At 39.4% G+C, this 15,171-nt stretch overlaps 1 protein-coding gene across 1 annotated transcript in view; it reads left to right on the top strand.

Annotated features, from left to right (window-relative positions):
- The first annotated feature begins 3,071 nt into the window (after window positions 1-3,071).
- Window positions 3,072-15,171, top strand: part of rnf24 (ring finger protein 24) — a 32,479-nt gene continuing 20,379 nt past the window's right edge. The window contains exon 1 of the mRNA XM_069168478.1: window positions 3,072-3,629. The gene's annotated coding sequence lies outside the window, so the exon portion shown is untranslated. The remainder of the gene's footprint in view (window positions 3,630-15,171) is intronic.

Genomic DNA, 15,171 nt, shown 5'->3' with positions numbered 1-15,171 from the left:
GACCAGTGCCAGTCTTGTACCTTGTCTGGAATCCTTCAATGGGCCTTTGTGGATGCTGCCATCCACCCCCCTTGGCCAGCCCCCGGCAGCCCATTCAGGAGTGTCACATGGCACTCCCACTCTGTGCCCATCTCACAATGCGCCCCTGTCACTTGCACCTCATTGACATGCGTTCATAGTGATGTGCACTGTGGAATGGTCGTGCTCTTCCACTAGATTCAAAGGAAATGAAGTGCCGGGCTGGGTGGCCAAAGTGTGGCTTCCTGGATACGGTCTTCATATTTCTTGGGAGGAAGTGCTGAAACGTGTGTGTGTGTGAGTGTGTGTGTGTGTGTGTGTGTGTGTGTGTGTGTGTGTGTGTGTGTGTGTGTGTGTGTGTGTGTGTGTGTGTGTTGGGAGTTGGTGGCAGTTTTAGTGAATGTGATGTGCCAACCTCCCACACCTTAAACTCAGTTATTCTGAGCAAATGTTCAATTGATATAATAAATACTGATTATCCAATCAGGGTCTTTCATTTCATTTACAATGTACTGTAAAGTCTGGCTGATTACGTGTTACAACAGGATAAGTTATATTTGAAGTTTTTTAGTTGTTAATGTGTGAAATTTCAGTTTCACCTATACATTTCACAGGAAGTTTGGGTCTAGATAAGTTCTCAATAAATTTGCAGCTTTCAGCTTCATGCCTGTTAATTTTTGTCACATGTGAGCTGATAAATTTAGTAAATTATATATGGTGCTTAATCACCACACCAGCCTCAAAACACATGGAGCTGCCATGCAAGGTGCTTGCCATCAGAAATACATTCACACACCAACGGTGCAGACCAGCCATGCAAGGTGCTTGCTTGCCATCAGGAGCAATTCGGGGTTAAGCATCTTGCCCAAGGACACTTTGGCATGTGATTAGGCAACTTTTATTATTCCACAGTCTTTCAAACTTCACATATTTGTATATGTATGTGTTCAGTTTTGTTTGGACTAAGTAGACAAATTTTATCTGCTTTCAAATCTGGTAGGCTATTTTTCATACATAGCACCACAAAAAGGAGACTAAACATTGCCTGATATTGGCTTCTTTGCAGTGAAGTACACATCAATGACATGAGTACTGAGAACTGATAGCAGTTTTGTAGCAGAATTAAATTTTCTAATTTCTGCAAGATAATGGACCTAGTCCTCGCTCTTTACTCCATTAACATTTGGCAGCTGGGAAGCTCTGAATACATTATATATTTAAAATATTTATATGAAACAGGTTTCACAGATAATAACCACAATAATAATAATATGATTTGAAAAGGTAAAGGAATAAAAGCAACAACAGATCGGCACAAGATAGCAGGATTGCAGGATTTCAAGCATAAAACTCCAGAATTATCTTTAGTCTAACTACTAGATATAATTTCAGTACGAATTTAATATAAATTATTAATTTAATTTGGTAATTTGAGAAGAGATTTCAAAGAAGATAATGCTTTTGTCCGTCAGAGCTCCTCAGGCACGTCTTCAACCGCTGTGCTCTGACAGCAAAGACACAATCCCCTCCAGTCTGCACAGCCAACAGGTTCTTGTCTGAGGACCTCAGGCTGGACACAGGCTGGTAAGGGTGAAGAAGCCTGGCCACGAAGAGCCTCAAAGTGCTCAATGAAGAGATCAAACTGTCGTGTACAACATTTTGAAAGATAAATGAACAAGTAAAGGGGTGCGCCTTAAGGATTATTGCACTAGGCTAGGGGGTTTGTTTGGAAGTAGGACTATAAAACAGGGACAAAGGTGTTTTTGTTATTAAAAAAATGAATAGAATATTTGTATATTATGTGAGTTTATCCTTTAACAGCAAAGGAAATCTTGCATTTATAAACTCTCTGAGATTCTGTTGTTTAACTGATGTTATTTCAGTTCTAGGAAAATATTGATTATCATCACATTCTGGACACTGAGAAAGACCTACAGCATACAGTTCACCACAGCAGACATAAATAAACAATGCTCGCTGCTATTACAACAACAACTCTTTAAAATCAAGGTTCATCTCAGAACTAGTGGAGGTTCTTTATGGTCAACAAATTAATCATATGTTCTTTTTTTTCTGTTTGGTGCCTAATAAAGTGTGAATTATTCTGCTTGTGAGTGTTTAAAATGAATGTGGAATGCTTAATACTTTTTATCATCATCATTATCATCACTATCTTACCTTTCTCATTTTAAGGTGCCTTAAAGGATTCAGGTGCAGGAACGGGATTGATGAATGATTTTTACAAATAATTTGATTGAAAAAATACTTCAACCAGGAAATCATTCATCTTTGGGAGGGACTTAGAGAATCTTGCCTTATGTACTTAAAATATAGAAACTATAAGATGTGTCACATTTCTTAATTTTAAAAAAACCCAAAACATTTCAATTTAGTAATAATGACCTAAGACATAATTGTTAAAACAATTTAGTCTTTTGTTTTAAAAGAACTCCAAATTCAAATTCAAATTCAACTGGGCTACATTTGCATGGGATACATCGGTTTACATTGCCAAAGCAACGCATAAAAATGTATATTAATTAAAAAGAAAATACTATTTGAAATATGGAGCTATGTGAGAAAAAAAATATACTTAAAATAAACTAGAACTATGTGAACTAGAAATGAGGACTGGGGCTGTATAAACACCGCAGCCCTTTTGAAATGAAAGAAAGATACTTGTTCTGTATGTAAGTACAATGAGTATTCTCCTACAGAGATCCGTAGCTCGCCCTTCCACAACGCAAACAAGGCGGGTCAGTCAGCAAATGAACGCGTGATTGTTTGCGGCTCACAAAAGGTCCGTTTGATGCCAATGCATTTGGAAATCATTGTAAAACACTGAAATGAAGGGAAGCGGTTCCCCGCCGGACCATCCCAAAGTATCATCCTCCTTTAAAGAACTGTTATTTTTGATGGATCACTTGCCATCAACCCTGTGACCATGTGCAGCAGCATCACCTCCCTCCCTCCTCCCTCCCTCCTCCTCCTCCCTCCCTCCTCCCTCCGTGGAGCATCACTCCCCCTCTTCGAACGCGCTGTCCTCAAAACCCCGAGTGGCTGGAGCTGCACCGGTCTGTGTTCACGCCGAGCCGACTGGGAGGAGGTGGGACCGAGCTACTGGTGGTAGTGGGCTCAGCAGACGTGTACGTGCGGACCGTGCAAAGACTGCCAACCGAACCAACGACTGGTCTTTTTTGTTGTTGTTGTTGTTGGGTTTTTTTGTGTCTGTGTGAAACCACGAACCTCCTCCGCCACACATTTATCCACCGCCGTTAGGTACCTTATTCTATCGTCTTTATTTATTTTTTTTTAAATTTGTTTTGCCTTCTCTCCCACCCACCCACCGAGCTTTCCGTCAGCCCCCCCCCATCCACCCCCTTTTTTTTCTTCACCATCCCAGGCCGGGGCTGTGATGAGGTCGCCCTGCAGCAGCGGTCTGGAAACGTTCACATAAAGCGGGTTTTTTTTGTTTTTTTTTGACGCCGGGACAGACTCCGCTCTCGGTTTGGGTCGACTTGACGTCTTTGAAGACTTCCAGCACCCCGGGTCTGTGTGAAGAAACACATCACTGAAGAACAAAGCTGCTGCCGGGGCTGAGGGAACCGCCGGTGAGTTAATGGTCCATTATTATTATTATTATTACTATTATTATTATTATTATTATTATTATTATTATTATTACCATAAAGACTTTAATGCGTGATGTGTAAATGTTTCTGAATTGTCCTCACGGTGCTCACGGTAAGTAACGCTGCGGTTAGCTGTTCCGGCTGCTAAGCTAACGAGCCTACGCCCATTTGTCTCCCGTCCCGTAAACGAGCAACCAGGAGCGGCTGAGCTGCTCCCGAAAGACGCCACCATCGACGTGGATGACGTGATGTGAAAACGCAAAAAAAAAAAAAGCCGCGCCGTTTTCCCCTTAAACTTCCAACCACTGAGCAAAAAAAAAATAAATATTCCCCCCCCCCCCCCCCCCCCCCCCAAAAAAAATAAATAATGTCCAGCCACCACGACGGGAGCTCACGTCCGCTCGTCGCAGCCGTGTTACGGTGACATCCAGAAAACAGCGTCCGCCTCAAACCCGCCTCGCTGTGCCGACCCTCGTGAAAACGCGTGGCAGTCGGTGTTTCCGGCAACACTGACAGCCTTGCGTGTAACTGTAAACACGCTCGTGTGGGAGCAGTAAGGCATTTAAGGTTATTGCTGTATGCGTTTGATTTGATGCACTTTTTGCGTGCATCCGTCACTGGTTTGTCAAGAAAATAAGATTTATGGAGTTGAACTTTCGTCCTTTATTGTCTCATAGTGTGAACCATGCTGCTCTGACGGTGGCGGAAATCCTAAATATTCTTTAGGAGAGTGATCTATTAATGAGGAAACGGCTGTCAGTAAACCACAAACATATTGCAGTATCTTCCCCAACATGACCTGAATACAGAATATATCGCATCGCAGTTCAGAGTGTTTTTCTGTCTTCTCTAGTTTAACATGAAGCCCGATGAGGCAAATGTAAGATTTGTGATTTTTTTTTTTTTTTACTTGTGTTAAAAGCAGGTTTGTTCACTGGCTTGGCCGAAGTCCTACACTAAAGCATGTGTTGGGACAGTAGCCACAAATAAATATTTTTTTTAACTGTCTGTGCATTGACCCCTAAGAGCATTGCAATGTACACATAACTGTACATCTTATCCAGATGAGAGGAAAAATGTATTTGTAGCGTTGTTACGAGATCATTTACTATGTCTCCTAAAAGCAAGTGAGCCATATGTCATCTGTATAAAAGTAATTATATTACAGTTTTGAACAAAATGTTTAGTGTTTCTCTGCCATTGATGAATTGAGGTTGTGTGATTAGTTACAGTCCACCAAAAGTTGAAATGTGTTAATCTTTCTGTGCAGTGATGTCCAGCTGCAAAAAAAAACAAAACATGCTCTGTGCACATCACTATATGTCCCAAATGGAGATACAAGTTCATGAGCTGTTTTGTAAAATCCCCCTTAAGATAAAACCAGTATTGTTACTGAATGGTGTTGCTGACTGCGGAAGCAGCTGTGAGGTTGTAAAAGACAAAAGAAAATCTTGAACAATATAGTGGAAAGAGTACATTAAATCTCAGTATGGAACCGTTTTTTTCTTCTCAGTCTTTTCATTTAAAGGTCTAACAATAGTGGGATTGAGGAACTTATGATTTGTCATTTTGGGCTCTGTAATTGAAATTGATAAGTAGCAACATTTTAATTTGTTAAGACTTCTCAGAGCAACACCATTGAAAGGCCTGTACACATGAGCGAGAGTTTTGCCCAAAACTGAGGAAACATTTTTTTTTTTTTAGCTCCCCTGAATTAAGCACCGCAAGCAAGGAGATCAGGCAAACTTTATTTAAGAAACTGAACAGAAACAGAAGTTACAATGTACAACTTGACTAAGAAGAACACAGAGATTACAGATGAAACCTTTCTTTGGCTCACTGCTATCCGACAGATGTCACAACCCAGTCCCAAAGGCTTAATTTGAGGCAGCATTGGTAGAGATCAAAGATGCCTTTCAAGGTGAGCATTAGCACTAACCTAATCTTTAATGGGAGAGGTAAAACACTGCAACGCACTAAGTCATCCACAAATGTGAATCCCCTATGATAGTATCTGCTCTTAGATATATATAAAGCTTATTTCAGCAGCCTTTGTGCCTTCAGGCCTCTCCTCTGTAGTCTGCCATGCATTTAAATCAGTTTCAGACATCATAAATGCAGAAAAATGCAGAAATTTAAACAGAAAAACACATCTGGACTAAATTTGAGTATAAATAGCATCAGCAAAATGTGTCTCAGTTAATATTTTACTAATGATTTAAATTTAGCAGTTGTAAAGCCTGTAAATAAAGACATGAATGCAAGTAAACACAATAAAACCGAGCACATAATCATCTACAGCTTTTATTAGTTGGTGCTGCCAAAGAAGCTTCAGGGATTTGTTTTCCAGGCTGTTGGTTTGCCTTGAACTTGATTTATCATGCAGAATTAGTAAATTATCTTGCATAACTTTGACTGAGGTTTAACTGAAGTTAAAGAGGTAACAATTTAATTTTTCAGTGAGGCCGTGCGAAATAAACTAAAACGTACATCAGCGTAACAAAACAGCTTACCTGCCTACAAATAGCTGGTGCAACACAGTACTTAAACACATTTCCATTTGGGAAACAGTGGAGTCCTTGCCTTTCTTCATTTACTTATACAGTGAGTTGTGTTTTTTTTTCCAAGGGATCATGTTTGTGCAACACTGGGCCTCTATAACAGTAAGCTGCGGGTCTCCCCCTGACTTCACTGTTCTTCTAATAAAGCTTTGTAAATGGTTGTTGTGGTATTTCGATGGCTTCTGTAATGGCTCTTTAGATATTTAAAAAAAATGGGGCTGAGTTGTGTTTCCTAACACCTACCATTACCAAACATGAAAAACACACCCTGTGATTAAAGGGATTACTTGTACTGAAAAGACCTTGACGGGGACAGCTCATGAACAGCCTCGCACAAAGCCTGCTTGTCAATGGCACGATAGGGAATGTAAGTTATTACTGCATGTGTATTAAAACCAGTTGTGTATTGGTCAAGTTAAAAGGAAATGAGCATTACTTCATGAAGTGTAGGAAACTCCCTTAAAGGAAAAAAAATAAACAGTCAAATTACATAATTGATTTTTAGTGTATCCTTAAACGTGTGGGGCCTCTCCAACACGCTTCGGATATTTCCAGCATGGACATACAACCTCGACTGCTGAATGTCTTTGATATGTGGGAGATCCACAAGTCATCTTGCAGTACCTGCAGTGCTCACATACAAAGAAGTTGCAGGTTTATTTTCATCATAATAAGCTTCCCTAAATGATAAGCAGTAAAGTCTGTTGGAGATTTATTTTCTAAGTTAGAATGTAACTTGGCTGAACAATAGGGGGCAGCCTCAGTGTATGTAGCTAGAACATGAAATAAAAGAAACCGATTATATTAATCTGTTGATTATTCTTCCCATGTAGTTAAATCAAAATAAAGATGACAACCGATCCCTTTAATTTTGGTGAAATAATTCTTATTTGTTGCTCAACAGATGTTTTCATTCAGTTGGCACATTTCATATTAGATATAATGACTCAAATCCATAACAAAATTGGTGTACAATACCATTTCTTTTTTTTTATCATTGTGATGTAATGAAAATGATTTGTTTTGTTAAAACCCCCAAAATATGCACATCAAAGCAGCAGTAAGGTATGCTACTCCTCTTTAGGAGATAGAACTGGTAGACCTTGTCTTGTCTTGTTCGTGGAATTTGAAATTTCACTTTGAATCGAGTTGCTGTAATCACATGATTTTACATTTACATTGTTTAGAAATGCGCACAGTGCTACAATAATACAATTCAAATGAAAAAGGCTGAATGCACATGCATATTGTGTTCATTTTCACCTCCCAACAGTAGAGCATGTCAGCTGCGAAGGTTTTAAAATCTGTTTGTCAGTTTTATAGGGAACAGTTCGATTTGTGTCAAATGTGATCAGAGAGTCACGCACAGATCCTGCACATTCCTTGAATGTTGATCAATTAGCGGCCCCCCCGTCATGTTATCTTGCGGCGCAGTTAGTGGCTAATGTTTGAAATTGTGTATTTATGTTACTCTCTAGTTTCATCCACTAATTACTCAGTTCCTCTTGGCTTCAAGCGAGGTCGAACACTTGGATGACACTCTTTGATACACTGAAATAGTGTATTACTGGCACTAAAAACGTGTTAATGGAGTAGTTATATAGTTCGTGTCCATTAGAAAATACACAATAGTTTAGGTTTAGTTAAAAGTTTGTGAATTTGACAAATTTGTTTTGTCTGGGATCTGCTGTTTGTTTATTTCCTGTTGGTCAGTAGCAGATAACGCTAAAAACGGATATGACTCACACTGGGTTCAGGTTGTTTTCATGTTTCTACTTGACTTACTCACCCTCACATGACTTCAGATTTTATTTATAGCCACTGTGACCCTGCACTTTGCAGACCAATGGCCCTGTTTCTTTAAAGTAGGTAGCTGTAAAAAAAAAAGACATTGTACAGAATGAGGCTAATAATAGTTTGAATATGATCTTGTGATATTGTTGTTTAGTAAAATATGTTATTTTTAAATGGAATAACTTGCCACCAATCATTTAAAGGGGTGTGTATGAGGCTTCGAGGTAAACAAACATTCAGTACAAATAAATTACAACAGCAGAAAAGAAAGTGAAACAGACAAATGGCAGAAGTTAATGAGGTGACATGGAGCACTGAAAGGAGGGAGAAATCCCTCCAGAAAAATGTGGCACTGGATACAGGAAGACAAGAGTGCTATGAGACAGCTGTGTGTGTCAGTTCTCTCGTGTTTGTGTCAGCTTGTGTTACTATCAGAGTCGCCTGAGGAATGATGGGCTTTAAGGGGAGGGGGAGAGCAGAGGAGCAAAAATAGAGAAGGTCATAGTAAAACGTTTCAGTATTGGCTCCATTTAGATGACTGTCGTTTAACAATTGAATCTCTGTTCTTATTAGCATAATCATAAATTTGTTAAAAGGTTGTGAATTTCTTATACTGCATTTTAAATCTGATGCCACTGTAGATCCATTCAAATATTTGGTCTTTTGAAGTCAATATCTTTACAAACATAGATCATATGTGATTCTGAATCGATTTCCGAATGCCAAAGATGAAGTATTTGTAATATTGATAGCAATGGCCATCGTTGGGATCTTAATAGATATTCTTTGTTACAGAAATGTTATAGTGTACATGAGCTCTACTCTTAACACGTGGTTGCTACCGGAAAAACAACCTCTACACAGAGTTGTGTGTTAAGCACAGGGAGCCAATAAAAAAAAAAAAAAACACATATAGTAAGTTAAGATGCAGGTAACGTGTGAAATGTAAGACAGATTTTGAAACAGACAGTGCGTCAGACATTTCAGAGCAGAGCTGCTAAATGTTGACTGTAGAGGCCATGGGTCCACCACAGTCAGGTCCTCTCAAGTAAACAGTGTTTCAGCTTCCTGAAGTTTCTCATTGTGCTACTGTTTAATCTGATAACAAGTGTTGCGTTGATTTGAGTCACCCGGTCGCAGTATGTCCAGAAAACACAGTGAATATATGAAATTACACCGAGTATTTTATGTCATCTGTGGAAGCTTTGCTAAGTTGTGTTTCGGTTTAGATTCAAAGACTTGACAATTTAGCTTTGCAAGACGATGGTGAAGTATTTTGTAAATACTTTCTACCCATTTACCCTTAGGCTGGTGTTAGCAGAGTAGAGCAGCAAACTCCAGCATTGACCAACCGACCAACTCTTCATTCAATAAACCCTTCTATGAAGTTGTCGCAGACTGTGTCGAGGGTCGGTCGCTGGGCAGCTACTGGTAATAGCTTAGCATAGATAGGTACATGTTGGTCCAAAACTATAATTAGTTTTTTTTACCATGTTTACAGTGCAGTGTTAGGTCAAGCTAAACTGGACTTCATGCCATGCCCTTTGCTGCTTGCAGTGAAATCAGGTTGCTTGATTTGAATGACCAGACAATGTCATGAAAAGCGTACACCTGGCAAACATTACAAAAGACCAACGACTTCTTTACCAGTGACACTAAACAGTTGTTACATTAGAAAAGAAGCTTTTAAATGGATGCATCAAAAACCTATGGTAACAAGTACCCCTCATGACATGCCAGGGTTTGATGCGTGCTTTTGAATACATATAAAAGTGTTGGACAGGAACTGGAGTGACTTTAGATGTAAATCCTCTCATCGGAATTCTATTGGCAGCCGACATTAGCTTGACCCTGTCAGCTCTGCTCAAATCCTTTGTCTCCCACATCTCCAGAACTCAAGTTATGGTCGCAGTGACCTACTTATTGTAGAACTTGGCCTGACTTTGGGAAAAAAAACCAAGCTTTTGGCAGAGCATATTTCTGGCCTCCGTTGGCTTTACTTACAGTTAAGTAGTGGGGTGCGTGATCATCAATATCATTACCCTAATTCCTCTAAGGAAGGAACCTAATTCATCTTTACATTGTCTTACCATTTAAATTAGAGATTTTTTTTAAATTTGTTTTTATTTTTTTCTCCCCAAAGCTTTCTACAATCCTGTGAGCTGTATCCCAGGTCTGCATGTCATATGTCTTTTAACTGATCTGTTTTAACTACATCCTTGAAATACAACACAATTAACAATGACGTTTTGAGTGGCCCTCAACCTCTCCTGCTCACACTGCTGAAAGATTTTGTGTGCAAGTTAAATATCATATGAATGTGGGCCTTTCACTTACCACAGCCTGCACATTTTGAAGAGCCCTTTGCTCTGCCTCTGAGGCTCTGGTGTTTGTTGCTGCCCTCTGGCATATTAAGTTTCAGATGTGCAAATCTCATTGCCAGCCGTGGCTGCTGGTGGAAAATTCCACTTCTCATCCGAATAGCATCTTGTGAATATGATGTTGTTGGCTGATAAAAAGAAAAACTACTAAACAAACGTGTTTGGGGGTTATTGTTAAAGGGAAATTCGCTATTTGGTAAGACCGTAAGACAGATTTTCTTAAAAATGTTTTTTATTTTATTTATTTATTTTTTTTACTGGCCAACAAAGGTCAGAACTCTGCACTGCTTGTTTTCCCAAAGTCAGGCCAAGTTCTACAATAAGTAGGTCACTGCGACCATAACTTGAGTTCTGGAGATGTGGGAGACAAAGGATTTGAGCAGAGCTGACAGGGTCAAGCTCATGTCGGCTGCCAATAGAATTCCGATTACAGGGTTCACATCTAAAGTCCCTCCATGTACCGTCCAACAACTCTATACATATTCACAAGCATGCATCAAACACTAGCATGTATAACAAGTGGTACTTGTTTTCATATGAATATATTCATGTGACGTGTCTACAAATGGTTCGGGCACTATTGATTATGAGTTCAGGGACGTGGTGGGTGGAGGAGTGGCGTGCTCAGTGGGGGATGGAGAGCGGACGAGGGGGTGGGGTGGGGCTCTCATCAGATGTTTAAGAATGATCTTGGGTTGTTTGTTGAAGACATCGAGCGCGCTATGAATGTGTAAAACCAGCACGTTTAAGTTGTATGACTTGAGTGTTTTAATGGTAGCATGATGATTTTAATGGGTTGGATTTTTTTTTCTAGCCTGGTTAGAAACGTAAAACAAACAAACCCCGAAGAGGTTTGTTTTGTTTTGGTTTGTTTGTTTGTGGTCGTACGCTTGGATTATCAGCCAGTTCTGTTTTAACATGTACAAGCATCTTGCTTTTAGAATTTCACCATGAAGTAGCTGTCTGAGTTTTATTTTTGCCAGAAGAGTGCCTTGTACTTTTTCTGTATTATATTTACCTAAAACATAATAGGTTAACTAAATGTTTTGGTATTAAACGGTCATCACAGCAAACTGAACTGGAATGTTAATGTTAATATTTAACTTTGTTTGGCAGGGAGTATGTAATTTGGTTCATTTTATTTTTAATATTACCACATTTTGTAAATTCTCTGTTTCATTAGTTCGGAAGTATGCGCTCTCCATGACTTGGCTGTGTGCGAGTTTGTACTGTTGATGGGAAAAAAAGATTTGTCTCTTCCTCTTGTTTGCATTGTGGCTCCGGAAAGTCTCTTGTCAAGCAGGCTCCGAAAAGTTTCTTGTGTTTTCTGTCTTATTTGCAAGTGATTCCTTTATTGTTTTACTTTCCACATCTAATTGACGACTCCCCTGTGTCCTTATCTTGTGAATTACCATACGAAAGCAGATACAAAGGGAATGGGAGTGACTGGGTTAGGGTTAGGGTTAGGGTTAACCTAACAAACTTTTATACTGTTTGTCAACTGTATAAAAGCTGCCCTACGGAGGAGTGACATAGAGGACTGCTGGGGAGAGCCCTGCTGGAAAGAGAATTGCTGGGGGGAGCAATGCTGGACACCTCTCTTTGAGGGTGCATGTAGTTGCTCCTTCTTGCAAGAATAAATGTCCGATGTGTTTGATTTTGAACCAAGCCTCTGAGTAATTTTTCCAACAACTGTCTAATCTATCCACATAGCTTTTATAGTAATCACAACATTTTATGGAATTGGGAAGGCTTTATTATATCAAAATTGAATTAAGTAGTTATCAAGTTGTTACAAAGTAACATAAAAACAGTAGACAGTCAATAAGTGTAAAGAATCGTGGTTCTGTCCACATACATTATTTGCAATGATAGAGATTCAAGATATATGCATGGAATATCAATGAGTATTTTCAATGAGTCATTACTGTAAAACCTGGCAAGCTTTGCAGGTTACAATATTGTTCATCTTAAATTCTATTTAATCCTCTCCGCATTGTTCCATTGTTGTTGTTTGTGCAGTCTGCTGATGACCTTAATATTGTTGTGCCCTTAGCCTTCATGCATTTAACCGCATCCTGTCGATGAGAACTGGCACCGCAAAGGCAACTACGTCATGTCACTGTTCTAAGAAACAAGCAAAGATGTGAAGTCAAGCTGAACAGTGATGGCTGGTCCAGTGAATCAAGCAGCATGTTGAAAGAACAATGGTGCCACGATATGTGGGTGCAAACGTAGAATACTCTCTTACCACCAGAAATACAGGCATTCTCATGTCACACACTGAATAGTGGCTGTAAATACTTAATCCAGTAAAGTGTCTGAAAATGTCCTTAGCTCTGACAACCCCATCTCACCAAAAGCACATATAATATAACTAAAGGTTCTGTGGCCAGACATAATGGCAAATAGAAGAAAATATGTTTTTATTTTCCGTTTTTGTCATTTGGATGAAATTCCATTTTAGGTCTAAACAACCTATGAATCATACTCCTCGCTTTTGGCTATTGCTTGCTCTTGTATGTCAAAAAAAAAAGAGTTTCTTCTTCGTATTCCCTCCTTGCTACTCCAAATCACTCTGCGCACAATAGCGATTTGGCCACTCACACTTATTCCCCATGAATGTGATGTGCTGTGCATAGTCTTGTTACTGGTTATGTAATAGGGTGAGGCAATATGAAAACGCCTGACTGAGAAAGGCAAATGGTGGAAGAAGGGGTGGGTTGACGAGAGCAGAGCCAAAGCCACATCTGCCATTTCCAACCAGAACACACTGTGGCCAAATCATCCCACTGACTCTGCATGTTATTGAAGGATTATCGTTTATGTGAAATGAGTTCAGAGTAACATCACATTTAGAAGTAGTGTACATCTTTATGTCTATTGTTAGACACTATTAGACAGCTCTGTCAGTGCCCGCTTCACCGTACACTTAAGTTTTTTGCACAAGTTTTGTATTCAGTGATGCATGCAAGTTTGTTTTTTGTCCCAAGTGTACTCCTCAGTTTCAACAAGAGAGAGGGGCAATGAGGTATTTTTAGATGCACAGGATTGGACAGCTATTTAGTTGCAGAAAGCGTCTAGGAGGGAGTTTAGCACATGCTTTTTAATATCTAATGTTTGCATTTGAAGAAAATAAATGACTAAGAGTTGTCAAAATTCATTGAAATATTACCATTATTGTAGGTTACAAAGTAAAGTAAACTCTGCATCAATTCTCATAGTTGTTGGCTGCCAGAGGAGCCTGAGTGTACCTTGGTTTCAAGTCTTTGATTCACCGTGGTAAACAATGGCTACTTTTGTTTAACTTGGCATCGGTCAAAATGAAACCATCTTGTGACGCAGATAAGTCATGAATCATTAGCTTGCTGGAATAGGTCCATCAGGAAATAGCTGAGAAAATGTTATATTTTGTGGAAGTGTGTGTGCCCTTGCATGTGCAAATATATCTATTAACATTATGCTGGAAATATAAGAGTTATTTGTGGCAATTAATTGGCAAAATATTCTGTTCAGTCTATGTATTCACAGTGATCTTCCAATGCGGCCATCTTGTTTTGCCATTGAATAAAGTCTGCGGACCTCTAATTGAAGGACTAACACATTCTGCCGAGAGGCATTCTATCATCTGTTGTTGTGTTACTAGAGAGCATTGTCCAAAATCTCCCACTGGCAGTCAGTGGAGTTATGATGTGGTGATTGTGAAGGGTGTGACTGACATCAATGATTCCTATCAACTTCATGCTCGTCGCACCTTTTGATTCATCATTTATGGCCTGTATAGAAGCATTTTCACTTGTGTTTCTCTGCTCACTCATTCAGGTTTTCTTTAAATGTGTCACTTGGCAGTATGTACAGATGTATATACTCAATTGTTTCTATAATGATTTTGAAAAGTCGCTACAGTAAGAATGAGTTTCATTGCTCAGTGTGTGGTTGTATTCTGAATTCTCTCTGGTGAATTTTGTATCCTTTCAGAGTGGCTGTTTAGCAGTTTACATTGGCTCATTTTATAATGGACTCCTGTGTCCCATGATATGACACCAAAAGCATTTTTGAGGTATGTGGCTTGTTGACTGCAAGGAGGTTAGATTTCTAGATCACTTCATGTATCCAAGATCCTCTCAGTCAGTGAATCTTGATACTGAAGGGGTGTAGCACAGAGTGAAGGACAGCCTCATGTTGCAGAGGTGAAGACTTTTTAAATCTGTCATTTAGTCTAACCTGCATTGGCAATGACCGACATAACTGCATTTACACACTCCCACATCCTAAACTCTTGGCAGCTGATTGGCCCACTTTTCTGTCCTATAGCTGTCCTTCGAACTGGAAAGATAGATTCATGCCTCTGTGTTGGCTATTATGGCAGTTCTGCTGTTGCTGCTCTGCCATAGGCACTAAGTTATATTTCATAAGTCCGTTGACATAGCACCACCACAACATTGGAGGAATGTGTCATAGATTGTCAGGCCATTATATGCTGCATAACATTTTTATTGTTTCTTTATATATTCATTTTGTAATATAAAGTGATTGTACGAAGGATTGCCTTTTTTTTTGGCCTAACAATTGTCGTTTCACTTCATTCATACGGACTGAGACCATGTTCATGTTTGCAAAACTGTAGGTGAATGTTTTATTAATAATCCCAGCATAGCTGATATCATTTCCGCTTAGTTCTTACAGCAGGTCTGGCCTTATTATCTACCATACAGAATGGATCGTTAATGTGTTGGAATCAGATTCCCTCAGAGGAGTTTGTGTGCATGGAAAGCATGTCTGTGT

Source organism: Embiotoca jacksoni, unplaced genomic scaffold, assembly GCF_022577435.1.
Source record: "Embiotoca jacksoni isolate LCO1_2020_lvr unplaced genomic scaffold, fEmbJac1.0.p SCAF_4, whole genome shotgun sequence".
Lineage (NCBI taxonomy): Eukaryota > Metazoa > Chordata > Actinopteri > Embiotocidae > Embiotoca > Embiotoca jacksoni.
Note: the sequence above shows the minus strand (reverse complement) of the source record. Positions and strands in the feature narration are given on the sequence as shown.